At 32.3% G+C, this 16,866-nt stretch overlaps 1 protein-coding gene across 3 annotated transcripts in view; it reads left to right on the top strand.

Moving 5' to 3' along the window:
* LOC125052711 (CUGBP Elav-like family member 3-B) overlaps positions 1-16,866 on the top strand; it is a 447,174-nt gene that overhangs the window by 64,338 nt on the left and 365,970 nt on the right. The gene's annotated exons all lie outside the window — the stretch shown is intronic.

The following is a 16,866-nucleotide window of genomic DNA, read 5'->3' as shown; positions in this document are numbered from 1 at the left end:
GAGTAGTGTTTAGCTGATAATAGAATCAAGGACCTCCGAATACAACGTCCTTTGTAGAAGTTAACAAGCCAATGTTCCGCATATTGCATAATAATGATTGTTATATAATTATCAATTACTCCAGTTAATGCAAAGTAAATACTTCGGCAAAATATTAACTGTATGATTCATTTTATCGGAATTTGGTATAATATCAACTGTATCATCATTTTTTAATTATAGACTTATAAATTTATTTCATAAAAAATAAATTAAAAATAAAATAGTTGCATTATAAGTATAGTCCGCTTAATCAGCTCGAATTACAATAAATTAATTTTATACACAAGCTAATAAATATTTTATAAATAAAAACATGAAAGTCAGTCTTTAAAAACCTTATGCAATTTTCAATAATTGTATACGAATATTTTTAGGCCACTGTAAAATCCGTTGATATTTTAATTATACCCTCGCTTAAAGGTAATTTGTTCTACACAATATAATGAAAGGTTCGCATCGTTAATATCTTCAAGAAGCGTTGGAATATATAATATAATTGGAGCACGTATGCAATTCTCATTACATATCTATGAGTCATGCCTCTAATTGTTATTGATCGGGAGCTTCTAATTGTGGTACTAATTAGACAGGCCTTCGAGAGGCCTTTACAATGATTATACAGCCACCGTTGGGTGACCAACATTTTCGTAAATATGGTGAGGTGTCTTGATAGAGCTTGAACTGTCATGCGCCAATTGGCCAGTGAACGATTGCTATTAGAACTTTGCGCATTTAGAGTATTTGAAGCTTGGCAAGGATTTCTTTGATACATATGTACCTATTGTTTGTGTTCTCTTTATTAATAATTTCATTGCTAAGTTATTAGTAGTCAATATAAACATTTTTTTCATTTACATTAATGTTTATAATATACTAGCTGGCCTGGCGAACATCGTACCGCCTAACAGTCGATTCTTTATTTTTTTGTTAAATACTTATTCTGCTATTCGGGAAGTATATCAGAATAAGTAATATTATTAGGTCTAGCTAGTAAGATAAAAAAAGTTGATAAGACAACAAATACATTATGTCAAAAAATAAAAATTTACCTTCCCGGAACCCCTCCACTAACACTTGAACTTTATGTTATAGTATTATAGTTCAAATTGACGTTTAAGTATTATTACGAATATTTTGTATGGGAATATAGAAAAGCGTTGTTTTTAGACTTTTTCATTCTATTTTTTTTAATTTTTTTTCTCTGTAAGAACCATCCTCGTACTTAAAGGTATATTATAAAAAAAAGATCAGACAAATCGGTTAAGCCGTATCATGTTATGTCGTGACAACGGAAAACGGGTTTCATTTTTATATATATAGATTACAAAATAATTTTCGTATATCGGAATAAGTTTTCATTACTGTTTACTGTTATTAGGAAAACACGCTACCCGTTTTGCCATTACTGTATTAATAAAGTATATATAGGCTGTTTCTAACTACAAGTTACTCAATAAATAACATATAAGTGGATGTTTCTTATTTAAATTTCATTGATTTTTTAAATCAAACTCATCTTAAGGCGATTTAAAAATAAGCCTTAAATAAAATAATAAGCATTTTTGATATTAGCCCATTTAAATTATTATTAAATAAATTGTACTCTTAATTTATGGCCACCCTATATTAATTTGTGTTGGAAAGTGGGAAACAACGAACCGCAAGCTGAATGTATGTACAACATATAAATAGTAGAATGTTAATTATTTTGAACTTTGTGTACTATTTTATAAATATTTTTCAAACGGGTCATTAGGCAAAATTAAATTTGACGAAAACGAAAAACGAAAAATTATTTTAGTTTTAATTCTAATCCTAGTGATTAAATGATGCTTCTTTTAAAGAAGCTATGTAGTGGTAGATAACTACAATTATTTAAAGAAAAAAACTTTTTACCGGATTAAAGTTATGTATTATTATAAATTTACAATTATTTGACATAATTTTAAATTTATCCGACGTTTCGCGTGCTTTACAGCGTGCGTGGTCACGGTGACTGAAGACAAAAGGTGTTGGATGTCAAAAAAGTATCACAGCTGTTGAGAAAGTTGCATTATCTGTATTTATTTCCCCGGAGTTGGTATCGACTAAAAGATGGAGGGTAAATTTAAAATTATGTCAAATAATTGTAAATTTATAATAATACATAACTTTAATCCGGTAAAAAGTTTTTTTCTTTAAATGTGTAAAGGTTATGTTAATCAAAGACAATACTAACTACAATTATTTTAAAAAAGATAAAGCATTTAAATTATCTTAACTAGTAGCTGCCCCCGCACTAATTTCGCCTTAATAAGGCAATATTTTAAGGAAATCCATTTAAAAATAACATTAAACTCATCTAGTTGTTATAGAAAAGTTACGTAAAATCCTAAACTGGGCTAAACGGGAATGCAATACAAAAATACTATAAGTGCAAGTAGGTAACCCACATATGTGACAATACGATTGAGAGCTGAATAGATCGGCGAACAAGACCGCCATATTGAAGGTTTTACCTTCTGCAGATTTCAGTCTTACAGCTATTGTGTAGCTGTTATGCTAGTAATTGTACGTAATTCTTAAGTCTCTGCATCTTCTACCGCATTTACCATGGAGAGTATTCAGAGGAGTTGTTCGGATTAATACCTGCAGCTGAGTTTTGTCATCGGACGTCGAGGCAGAATACGAAATTCCACCCGTATCACCTCGACGTCCGCCGTTCCACAACTGAGCGTTTTTCAAGGCAGTTTTTGCCGCGCACCACCACTTTGTGGAAACAGCTGCCCACTGAAGTATTTACGAACCAATTCGACTTAGGGTCCTTCAAGAAAAGAGCGTACCCATTCTTGAAAGGCCGGCAACGCACTCGCGAGCCCTCTGGCATTGACAGTATCTATGGGCGGCGGTATCACTTAACATCAGGTGAGCCTCCTGCCCGTTTGCCCCCTGTTCTATAAAAAAAAAACAAAGTTGTCTAGAGTTTCTATGTGGGCATCGAACCCTCCGTGAAGCCTGCGAAGTGCCGAGGAAACTTCTAAGCTTCCGGAAGGAGCTAGGCTGGCTTAATTAGCCAGGACTTAACGCACAATGGACCAAATGGGCGTCTAAGTGCGGCAACTGTGTCCACAATACACTACTGACTCGCTCGTACGGTGAAGGTAAACACTTTAGACTAGACTAGAAGGCGTACTATTTGCCTAATAGAAAAAACAAAAATAACGAAACATATACAGAAATCTGATATCTATCTATCTATGGACTTAACTTATACGAATACTGACTATGTAACAGAAAGAAAACTAAAACATTAGCGCATTAAAATAAAATTTACAACCTAATACGGTCAACGCGCAACTTATTAAAATTCTAATATGATATTTTGGTAATGGTCCCGTTTCTCTCGAGGTGACATAAATATAATGGTACCGATAAATTTAACACAAATTTTTCTATAATAGACATACTCACATGAATAAATAAAATAAAAAAGGTTTTAATTTCCTACTAAGATAAACAATAGTCATTAACTATTATCATTTGACAATAACACAAAAATTTTGATACTACGTATAATATATATTAAATTATAGGTTACAATTTAAACAGGTATAGGCCTCCTCCAACGAATGCCATTTTCCCTAACACAAGCCACCTGTAGCAAGTTTAGGCTAGCAGTTTAAGGAAGGTCTTCCTGCCATCCCAATTGGAGTCGTCTTTTGTGCCGTTTACCTTTTGGTCCTTTACATGATGTAACACGTTTTGTCCACCTTCCATCTTGAAGTCATGACATGTCCGGCCTAATGCCGGAACTTGACTGCATCTGTGGCCAAATATATTATGTATAATAACAGCAAGCAATGATTATTTTATTGTTGTTGTAAGCGTAGAATTCACAATTTTAAAAGATCGATGCAAAACCTTGCATGTAATCTTTTTATTATTCTACATCAAAATTAAATTACAATCATATTTTTCATATAAAGTTTGAATCACGGCATCATTCTAATATTAGAGTTTCGACCTAAAGTATTGTTGAAAGGGTTTTACTATATAATTCACACGCTATTATTATTTTTAATGTTTCCGGCAAACTAGTACAAATTTACATGTATATATTTTAAAGTACACTCGGACAATGATTTTTAGTCGTTACATCTGAGATTCCAGGTTCTCTGAAAGACACTTTCCGGTAACTTCCGAATATTTAGAACATAAGTTTAACAATTACTCATAAATGACTTATTATGACATTTGCATGCCTGTTTTATGTATGGCTGATTGTGCGGACATTTCTTGTTTTTCGATTTTTGTATTATGTACCACTATCATGGCAAATAAAGGATTTATTATTCATTTATTTATTTAACTAAAAGTAACGTAAATTCTGGTAATGAAAAGTCGAGTCAAACGTCCTTTGTGAAAAGGATATCGACAAAAATTTACTTTGGCTTGATATTGGGCTAAAATATGTATACGTTTTTATATAGAGACGACCATATTCAAATTCGTATTATTCCTATATACTATAGGACCCTAAGAATTTAAATAAGTGCTTTATACAAAGTATAGTTTTACTAAAGACGTATAGGAGTGTCTATGGATGGAATAGACTTTGGTTTTACTAATATTACACAATCGTATTAAAAATAATAACATTAAAAATAGTATTATGTATAATGTAAAAAGTATTATATATGAATAGATCTTTTAAACTACACTTTCTTGTTTCTACGTGTACCAATCCTAGCTATTTCGAAATATGTAAAATACATTGAAAATGACTAACATTGTTCCGTTGCCAGATGCTAAACAAAATTAATCAGTAAAAGCTCCAATATTTCACTATATTGTCTAACAAAAGTTTAGCTAGCAATAACCATTAGGAGTGATTTATAATTATATTATATTATCAATGAAGACACGACACGTCGTAGTAAATGTTTTAAATAACTCTCCGCTTCATACATTGCCAAGAATACCGTTGACAAACCAGACATATCGTAAAACAAAATGGAATTAGACTAAAGTCAGTAGTTTAAAAAAAGAACATTGAAGTTAAACTCTGGCGTGTTAAAGGTCTTAGTTTTCGGTAATAATTTGGCTATTTTCTATTAAGAAATGCTTGGAATGTTGTTGCTGGGGATAATTATATTTAAAAAAAATATATATTTTTTTTAATTTTATTTATTAAATGTAAAAAAACCAGGTTATTTATATTTCAAAATTTCTTGTTGCTTATATTTCCAACTTTGATATAGTTACCAAAAAATATTTTTCCTTTGCGTAACGTCTAATAACAAATGTGTTATATGTACTAGAATTTTTTAAATTATTTATTTATAAATAATTAATACTACTTATTTCTATTATTACTTGATATTGTAAGTTTTGATTTCTACAGGTATCACACATTGACGCTAAATAGTATTCTAAAATTATACAAAATACAAAATTATTTTAATTGAAAATGCCACGCCAGATATCAAACAAATGTTATCAATATAAATTAAAATCTTTAAATTTGCCCGCCGTGTATTAATGAAATATAAATATTGATGTTTGTTTAATTATTCTGTATGGAATTATGTTTATCGTCAGTTTACTTGACAGTAACACTAATTAAGTGATATTGATGTTTTTATTGTTGTATGTAATAAACACACACAATAGACACGTAATATAAAATATATAAGCTCTATTATTGCACGTTTCTTATTTGAATTGAAAAATACCGTTTCAGACTTAAGAATCTTATTAAATCAAATCAAAATCATTTATTCATTTAGGTAACACAATGTGTACACTTGTGAACAATGACTTATAATTATTAGTGGCGCCAGTATTTATTTTTCTTAAATTTACGCGTTAGTTGGTATTGTCCTTATGATCTATTTCACCACAGAAAACGCTTTAACAAAGTTCACAATTGAAGTTCAAAAATAAATAGACTCAAGACAGTTAAGTCATTATTTCGACAAGTAATAACTATTATATGGTGTAGGATTTCAGAAATACCAAAATATTTTATCTTAAATGTTGTCAAAACGTATAATGAAATAATAAAATTTCCTTTTCATGTAAACACTAAAACGGTAATTAGATTATATTATTCCGTAATTAACTATTATAATGATATCTGTACGGCCATACATTTTTTTTTAAATTGATAAGTATATTGATACTTATTTTGTTCCAAAACATACTTCTATTGCAAGGCGATAGGCGGAGGTAGGTGATTAGTCCGTGTCTGTAATTTAGAAAAAAACATTGGTTTCCAGGGAATAAGGAGCCAAGCGCAAGATTTAGAATAGAGATATAGTGATAAGTAGCCTGAATGTCAAAACTATGGTTAGATTTTTGAAAGTATTAAAATTAGTATATACCTTACTCCGGCGATGACGTAAGACAAGCCTACAAATAACTCAAACAGACGTCTCAAACCTCTCGATTGCTGACCTGATTGATTGAAACGATTTTAGAAACAGATATTCGAATGCTATTCATACTCGATCTAATTGAGTTTCGATCATATTGGATATAGTGGATTCTGTAATAGATGGGCGATCAAAGGGATGAGAGAATGCCAACAAATTGACTAAAACATCTTCATACACTGATTTTGGGTAGTTTTAGTTATCATATGATCGTTCATATAATTATGATGATTAATGATTGATAATGATATCAGAAGCCACAACAATTAGGTTTTTAACTGATTCTGCCACGGCAGTTTCTGCCAAGACTAAGTACACTTCCTATTGCATAACTCTCATACCTATATGAGATGGATGCCGGACAGGCCCGAGGGGTCGGTGTCCATTAGAATATCAAAGCCAGCATGCCATGCAATCAACCATGACCTTTTTTTTGAATGAGGTGAAAATGCGCTTACGCAGGCCCGCGCCATGGATGTTTACACGGCTGTGGGGCTGGGTCTACACTCAAATCCCTCTGCTATTCAGATGGGGTAGCACTAAAAACACCTCAGCCCTTCAAATGCCCTTAAGATGGACCCTCGGTTTGCCAGGAATTCTACCCAAGTGACCCGAGCTTATATCCGACATAGAGAGCTCATTCACGACCTGCGGTTCGGGGCCACTCGAGATTGAAACCCCAGCCTGGCTCCACCAGCCAGTCTACGGTTAACTCCAGAACTCTGCATCTATCGCTCACCAGCCTCATTCTACGGCATTACATGTTCACAGAATTGCACTCCAGGCCTCCTCACTTCCTAGCACCAACCACCAACCATGGCCCTGCAGTAACATTGCTTGTGATACATTATTTTACATTCATTTCACTTTAAAAGACGCAGGTACACATTGATGCAAGCTTTTATACACATGCACACAAAATATATTAGATTATATAACATAAAAACGTATTTTTCTAACGTTTACACAATTATTATGCGTTAGAATTTGCATGAATTCAACGAATGTTTGCGATTATAAGGTAACGCTTATAAATATAGAAATGAATTCGCAACTATTAGCTATTAGGCATGAAGTATGGGCGTCTGTCTGCGACGCGTGTCACCGTCATGTGACAAATCACTTTGAACTCAAAACCTGAACATTTGTATTGCAACGTTTTTGTTAGCACTATTATATGTTCTCGGTTTTGAGGATTGCGTTTTGTGTAAAATCAGAATAATAAGTATTTAGCCTTAGAAGTTAAAATACACGCTTTTAAAATTTAAGGATATAAAAAGTATCTTATCGACTTATCTATGGCAGGTCTACTATTTTTAAAGTATTTATTATTCATTACGTAATTATTCCTACCAATAAGAAGATTATATAAAAGTTAATTGTTCCTGCCTTTCCAAAAGTATACTTTTAATATAAAAAAAAAATGATCAAATCATAACGCATAGAGGAAAACAAAACTTTAAACAAAATCAAGTTTAAAATTGTAAGTTTCCGATGTTGCAATATTTTTATAACATAACATTATATTATTATAATATAAATTAATAGCTTTAATATAATGTATATACAATAATATACACATAAATGTTGCCATTCAAAGAAATACACTAAAAGCTTCTGTTGTGTTCTAGAATTATTTTTAACTAATAAATTTTTAACCAGTTATGAAAAAAATCATAACTCCAACTGGTGTAATACTAGAGGTTATTTCGGACCATGCCGGCGCTCGTAAATAATCCATTCGTTGGAGAATCGAACGCATGCATTTGTTTCTATAAATAGTTATTGAGAATTTTACAAAATAGTTGTTCTTGTTGCTGCGCGAAGGTCGATTATTGTGTAGCAGTGATATAGGGTTAACGCTTTAAGATATTTTTGGGCTGAAAGGATTGGTATAGCTATTTGCTTTTTATACGTTTGTGTTTCTTGGTTAAAAGCACTAGTGAAGTGTGTATACATTATAGGATTACAAATCGATTTTTTCACTTCATGAGATAATTTATGATGGCTCTTGTATAATGGCATGTAGCATTAAAAAAAACGTGTTTGTACTTATGTACACGCGTTAGAAGTTATACTTCTTTGGCGTAACAAGATAATAATCTTTTCAAAATTTTTATCTTTCGCCTTATTCTACGTTCGTAGAAAAAGCAACACTAACAATAGAAAAAAATACTCTCATAATTTTTCCCTAACGCGCCAAAAGATAATACTAATACTTTTTTTTTCTTTTATCACAGTGGTTGCCTGGAAGAGATCGCTCGAAAGCGATAAGGCCGCCAGTTGCCTTTCCTTTACATGTAATTTTGTTAAATTTTTATATCATAAAGCAACAAAGTGTAAATAAATAAAAAACACAATTTTTTTTTAAACTGATATCTGGAATGGTGGTCTTTTGTTAATACAACGTGTATTACATGATCAACTGTGACCTCCCGCGACCGTGTAGAACTGTAGAATCTTATATTATTAATAAATCGGTTAGGATAGATAAGTTTTTATAAATTGTTATGTATGTTATACTAGATGATGCGTTAATAAAATTAGTCTTATGTAATCGTTTATTTTGAGGTTACTGGATCTATTTCTATATTAATGTATAAAATAAATCATCCAATTAAGCTTAATGTATCTTGACAGATGCCTACAAAAATAAAATAAAACAACAAACAGTTAACTCGAACGACCAAAGCAAACAAAAATAACATAAAAGATGACTGGATCTGTTTGTTTTTCCCCAATACACTAGAGGAAGCACACAAATGTCAGAAATGTGATTGCCATGTTTACACCATGCGCGGGAATTCCCAATTTTTTATCACTGGAAACACCTAACATCATTTATCTTCCACCTTTAGCTGTCAACATGTCTTGTTACCTGTGAACGAGCGTTTTATTGATTGTCTGAAAATCGTTTTTATATTAAAACATTGGCCGAATCAATACATTGCTTGAATTAGAAAAACCTATAGTTTTAATTTGATATTAAACTGTACATTGCATCGATATTTTTATTACGCAATTATTTTTAATTATATTATCTTAAAAACATATTTAATTAGCGTCAAACAGCGAGAATCAACTCCGGCAGTCTTAGGCCAGTTATTGAGAAGCTTTGAACATTAATTATATAAGCAATGAACTGTATGATAATTTTTTAATAACGCCTTAAACAATGCGAAGGCCTAGAGCAAGTAATACCGAGGTTGTCGTAGCATCGGTATGTCCCCATTCTTATGGTAATGTCTTATGAATATTATTGCTTGTCGCCGTAAAGTGGGGTGGTGTTACGTGAGTATTATTATTAATGGGTATCGTGGGAAGAGGTAGTATGGGTACATATTTCAGGTACGCATCAAATTAAATTACTCTGATGTCGTCTATTTTTTGTAGAAAAGGAATATATTTATAGTAATTATTTATGATTTTTGAAGGTTAATATATTATTTTATAATTTATGGTCGTAATATTACACATCTTTGCGTCAACTTTATTGAATTTTAAAGGCACTACACTAACGTAGCTAAAAATAATGTACAATTTTTTTTTGCTAAAGTACAAATACAAAAAAATACTTCTAAACGGCTATAAATTGTTTTTATGTATGTATATTGTATATTCTAAACTTTTATAATTCATTTGATTTTTCTATTCATCCATTATTAATTGTGTAAGATAAATTAATGTATTTTTGCAATTGAGCTTTGGTCTAAAAACCAACCAAATAAATAATGCATTTCTTATGATTTTCTTTTGCATTTTTCAGATTTTTAATACATATTGTTTTCAGTAATAAAGCACGAATTAAATCTGTGTTAGACAGCTGGCCTGCCTTATTATTTCAATGTTACACGATCCATCATAATCCCTCATACGAGTACTAGTGTCCAGTTTGTCGACGTTATTTAATAAAAACGTCATGTCGGCAAATAACAGAATAGGTATTGATTAAGGCTGCAAGCTATAGATATACGCGTGGGATAAGTGATAAATTGAAGCGAATTATAAATAGAGTGAGTCACATACATTTTTTAATAGTTTTTACTGGATATGAGCGCGAATTTAATACAAAGTTTTCATTATTTGTCGTTTGAGTGTTAAAAGCGGTTTAGTATAGTCTGCTAAAGATTATTTCTTACTACCACAACTATATATACAGTCAAAACCGATTACGACGACATTGTTTAGAAAAACATACCGGTTAAATTGACCAAAGTCAAAGGTTCCGGCTGAATTCTATTGTATTAGGTTCTTAATAACAACGTCATCGGCTGTTACGACTATCCGTTTTTACTACCAAATATGAGTAGACCCTTCGATGTCGATATAACAGATTTTGACTGTATATTTAGCATTATAGCTTATACATATATATTAATTTCAATTAAAATCATAACAAAACGTAAAGACTGCCAAAAGACTATCTTACTCGTATTTTGATGTACTAAAATCCTATAATTTCATATTATTTTCGCTTTCTTAGGCGGTTTTTAAATAATAAGTACCAAAAATTTGTAATATTTTTTTTATTACATATATAATTTTTTTTGTTAAATCTCTATAAGCGTATAACTTGTAGACGACGCGGTGAGCGGGTGTGGCTTGCTATCTACAGCGTATATCGCCTGAGGCGTCGGCCTTTGTAACTGATTGATACATCCACCGCTACCCTCGCCTTGTTAACTTTTATTTTATTAAAAAAGATCCTCAGTTTTTCCATTTTCTACCAAACCTTACAAAGCTTATTTACTTTGTGAATGGCTTTGAAGCTTGAAATATTTATCAAATTTCTTAATTTTTAATGTATCATTCATGTAGGAAAAACCAGCTTTGTTCATCATTCATCTATTAACTATTTGATTTTATAGACAATTCAAACAGAAAACCTAAGTAATTTTAATCTGTACAATAATTGCGTCATCATTCCAAATTGCAATTACATTTGAAAGGGTCAATTCAATGCTTACAAATAAAACAGTTCTGAAAACACAATCCTATCTCGTCCTACACCGTTTCAATCGACGCTATTTAGGCAATTATCACCCAACTACCCAGGTAATAAGACCTTGAATCGCCTGCACAGATTTGCCAAATATATTAATACCATTCACATTCAAAATCAGAAGCGGAATAAAAAGATTGGACGGCATTATGTGGGACAACAATGGAGCAGGTTGGAAAGTACCCAGGACATCTGCAACATTATTAAAGGTTACTGCGAATAGGTTTCCGGACAAAATTTTATTCGGAATCATCGTCAAAGGGGATCTGGAGTCTGGACACTGGAATACATATTTGGAAATTGAATTGCTGTAATGCATGAGTGTGGTAAGCAAAAATATGAACAGTTTCCATGAACCATACTAATGTTGATTCGAAAATGTTAGTAATCTCTTAAGTTACGGGGTGTTAGACCATTTTACTTGACTTCAGGAAATGAAACTTGGTAGGCCGCGCAGACGGCTCGAATTTATAACCGACACGCCCATGTATTGTGAAGCTTTTTAACGAGGCATTCTCATAATTAATCCACTTTGAAACACATAAATGCAAATTAGGGTTGTAAATTATATTTATCTACTAAAAATGCTTTCCCTGTACTGTCTAGCTATAAACCCTTTTAAGTGATTTCGAATCCACCATCACGCACAATCAGTATAGTCTTTGATTACATATAGTATATCGCTAAATGGAGAAAAAAGAAAAGAATGTGATCTAACTTATACGTATAATAATAAATATTTTAGAAACGAAATTTAATTTTTTTGACGGCTCATTGGTCTAGTGGTTAGTACCCCTGACTGCGGATCCATGGGTCCCGGGTTCGATCCCCGGCTGAGACAAACATCGATGTGATAAGCATTTGGTGTTGTGCTTAGATCTTGGGTGTTTAAATAAGTTTTTATATGTCTATCTATCTATAATACGTATGTATATCCGTTGCCTTGTACCCATAACACAAGCTTCACCAGCTTAGCATGGGACTAGGTCAATTGGTGTGAATTGTCCAATAAAAAATAAAAAAATAAAATTTAATTTTATAGGACGGCCCTGACTTTCTTTACGTAGAATATGATCGGACTTCAAATTACTATGACCAAAATTCTCTTTTACATTTTTATAAACTATATCTATCTGTAAAATTTACCCTAAAACTAGGCTGGTCGATTCCTAAAGCAGTTAATAAGCCGCACCTAAATTCGCCGATAGCTGACTTATTTGTGGGTATAGTTTTACGAGCGTATTAGACCGCTCGGAATAGGTCCACTTTTATTACTCAACGCATAAAGATGATGGAATTCGTCCCAAATATATTCACGACCACTGTTTCTGGTAAATTGAAAAGGTTTGGTCAATATGTTTTTATCGTTTTTATAATATTTATTACGCTATATGAATTATGAATGTTACTTTAAGGATGTGATATGTTTAATTAACACCAAGAAATATTTTTCTCTATCGGAGATGAAGCAGTATTTTTTTTGGCGCGAGAATTACTTATACAAATAAAATTATCCGGTGACCTCGGCCGGTGTAACGTCTAGTAATTTTAATTACAAAAAATTTAACATATTTAACAGCTTTTTTATTGTTTTGTTAATACATCACCTCTAGTAACGTTTAAACAGGTAATGCAATGTAAAAAACAACTTAATCTTATCTATAATATTAATAATAATAAAATCACCACACTATGATTTTTCCTTTTAAGTACACTGATGATATTTATGATACTTTCCATAGCAGCACTACCGAGAACTTACACAGCGCACATTGCTCTGTGAAATAACAAATAAACAAAATTCAGGAATATAGTGTATAGTTGAATCGCTAACATAAACACAGCTAGGTATTCAGTCCATAACCTAGTTTTATTTATAATGTACAGCTACTCATACGCCACTAACATTACCATCCTATGAGGGGTCTCGCTTTGATTCCTGTGGAAGAAATAATTGTTTTAGGTTACATGAGAATCAAGGACAAAAACTATTGATCGTGTCAGTTTTAAACAATATTTGAATGAAAAAAATTGTTCTGGAAAGATTAGCTTGTCGTTGTGAGTTTGTTTGTGTTGGCAGAACGGATGAATGGAAAATCCATGCGGTGGCGATGCGAATGACAAGATGGATGTGTTACGTGACAGAAATCAATAGTTTTATTTACCTTTACTGCAAATTGTTGCCTAAGCTAATAAATAGGTAAGAAAGGGGGATGAGAATGTAATACAAACGCGTTTGATTGTGATAGGATAAACGAAATTAATATCATGACGCATGCGTGTTGGACTAAAGATGCTGTTGAGCAACCTCAATCAAGCGGAATTTCGACTTTTGGTATAGTTTCCATAACACCATTTATAACGAAACAAAAATTTATATTAAGATACCCATGGCGATCACTCACACTCTCAATAGCAGAGGGATCACAAGTGCGTTGCCAGCCTTTTAGAATTTAGATCAGAAGATTTGTCCTTCACAAAGACTAGAACAAAAAGTGGAAGCAAACTTAAAAATTTCAAATAATTATTTCAATAAATCACTGCTTGTCAATGCACAGAGGAGAGCTCTTACAAGCATAAGCAACTTAAAAACCATTGGTTTATTCGATAGCTGTAAAAAAGCACACACATGAAAATTTTATTTGAAAATACGAAATGATCTGAAATACATTTGAATTTACGCTTATATCGTAATTGAGTTGAACAAGTGCCAAGGATGAAGCAATTGATTATAGAAATTGCTATGCTATATTGGTTTCGAGTTCGGTTAAGATTTGGACAACCTTAAATGTTTCGAATGCAGCTCTATCTTATTGATTAATGTATAAGTAGATTAAGAAATAGGTTTTTTCCATAACGTTTTCGAAATATTTGTATTATGCTACTATGCCTACCAGATAGCCTTCGCGATTCCTTTTTTAAAATGAATTTAATTATCCCCAGCAACATTTTAAAATATTGAATTCACTTTATCACTCACGGATAATAAATGTAATACAATTTTTTCCGGCCCTATTACAAACCTTGAATTAAAGATATAATATAACCACTAGGTGAATTAAGTAATTTAGATGCAATAAACGCGTGGTATTAACACCTTACTATCTTTAGTATATGTTTTATAACGATTCCATTACAGTTTTGTTTAAACTTTCTAAAACCAATACTTAATCATAAATAAATGATACAATATCTTGCCCTTTTCCTTACTTATCATTAACATAAGACACTACATATTCATACATAATTTATTTGGCACTCCATACGATACGCGAATTCAGGTATAGGATGCAAAAGCTCTCACGAGACGGAAAGCTATCGAAGTTTTCCAAACGACTTGCTGAATACGGGGACACTTGGAAAGAAAGCTTATTTTACAAGGAAAGCTCCTAAAACTTTGACCTTTCACGCAATCAGTGAGTGGACAAATATGACTTTGTTGGGCGTTTGGAATTGTAAATTTTATTACCTTTGCCTAAGAATAAAGAAAAAGTTGCGATCCCTTTCTCCCATTTCGCAAAGGATAAATTAATATTTTTCTTTCTTATTTTAGTCATGCTTTATGTTTGACAACTCCTCTTGAATGCCTAATCTAAGATAAAAGTAAATTGTATCGCTCACTTATGCATAATTATTATGTATTTGACGCAACTCAAAGTGATAGTGTATTTGTTTAACTCAATTGAAACAAATGATTATACAAAAATCCTGTTCAATGTACGTGATTTGGGTGCCCAAACTAAACACTTATACCATGATATTTTAAGAAGCTGGTATCATACTATTACAAGCATCGGTATTAGCCACAGACTTTTGTTTATATGTGTTTTCCTTCATCGTACGTGTTAAATGCGCACATATTATTGGTACAGATTCGAACCGACTACCTCAAGATGAGTAGCAAGCTCATACATAAGCCAACATTGCTCTAATATACTACTTAGTGATACCAGAACAGCATACTACATTTTACACGACATGGAAAACTATCCAATACTTAACCGAAGTCAGAAGAATAAGTTTTTGTTCATCCATAAAATTCACAAGCGCCAATACTCGGATGTTCTTTAAAACTCCTAAGTCTAGGTCAAGCGGGAGTTTCGGACTTGGCGTATAATAAAAGTTTAACTCCTTCGATTATCCTTTGAATGCATCGATGTATATATTAGAGAATTATACATTTTTAAAGCTCCCGGCAACGCAATCATGATACATTTGGCATTGTAGGGCGAGAAAGGTCTGTTTACGTCTGTAAATAAAATTCTGTCTATCGAAAAACTAAATTTACACGATATATTTTCGTGTTCACCAGCCGTCATATTGGATCTATTAAAATTTGTAATAATCAAATAAGCTTGTCCGTATTCTAAATCATATCTCAAGTCACAATATCGTCTTGAGCGCTCTCATATATGTCAAACTTCATATAGAAAAAATGTTTTGAGAGCGGTTTAAACTAGATTTTAAAACCAAGGTTTACAACTTGATAAATACGTCCAGGAATTGCAATATGTCAAAAACTGCATTCAATTTAAACTATAATCTGCTTAAAACCTTTACGTAGCATGTAACTAATTACGCACATTGTGGTACTTTATTTTACCCTATCATAGCCGATATGTAAACTACATTAGCCGTGCCATAACTTATAATGACAGGAACGACTTAATCCGATACATAATTTCACACCTTATTACAATTCAATAGGGCCCAAAATTGGCAATACTTGCGGCAGTTACAACGTTTTCGCTTTGTGGTGAATAGTACAGGTACTACGTTCGAATTCGCATATTTATGACTAACTAACAACGTTTGCATTGAACATTGTGACGTTTGAAACCAAATGGTGTGGAAAGCACGTGTAACGTTCACGATTTTTGCCGATATGTGAAAATAGCGATATTCTACACATTTTGTAAAATAATAATTTACATTAATGTGTAATTTTAAAGCAAAGCAAGATTGTATACGTCTATGGAATCTTAGTGCAGAGAAACAAGTATTTTTTGTGCATAAGTTCCTTTACGCATGTACCAATCAACTGATTATAAGCTTGTGTATAAAGCTATTAAAAAAAAGATATTGTTTGAAATATTAATTTAATTATAAATATAATGTCGTAATTGTTCGGATATACATCGACGGGCGAGCTGGCGTGATGGATATAGCGGTGGTGTGCGGCAAAAATTGTCCTAAAATACGATCAGTTGCAGAACGACGGTATCGAATTTCATATTCTGGCTTGACGTCCGATGCTGAAAGTCAGCTGGAGGTATTAATCCGAACACTCTCCATGGTAAATGCGGTAGAAGATCACATCTCAACGCAACGCCCAGGGATCAAGCCGCTCGAAAAGTAGCTCGTTGATTTGAACCACTCTTCGTTCAATACGGTCAAGTGGAAGGG

This window comes from Pieris napi, chromosome 9 (assembly GCF_905475465.1).
Source record: "Pieris napi chromosome 9, ilPieNapi1.2, whole genome shotgun sequence".
NCBI lineage: Eukaryota > Metazoa > Arthropoda > Insecta > Lepidoptera > Pieridae > Pieris > Pieris napi.
This window is presented reverse-complemented; position numbering and strand designations above follow the sequence as displayed.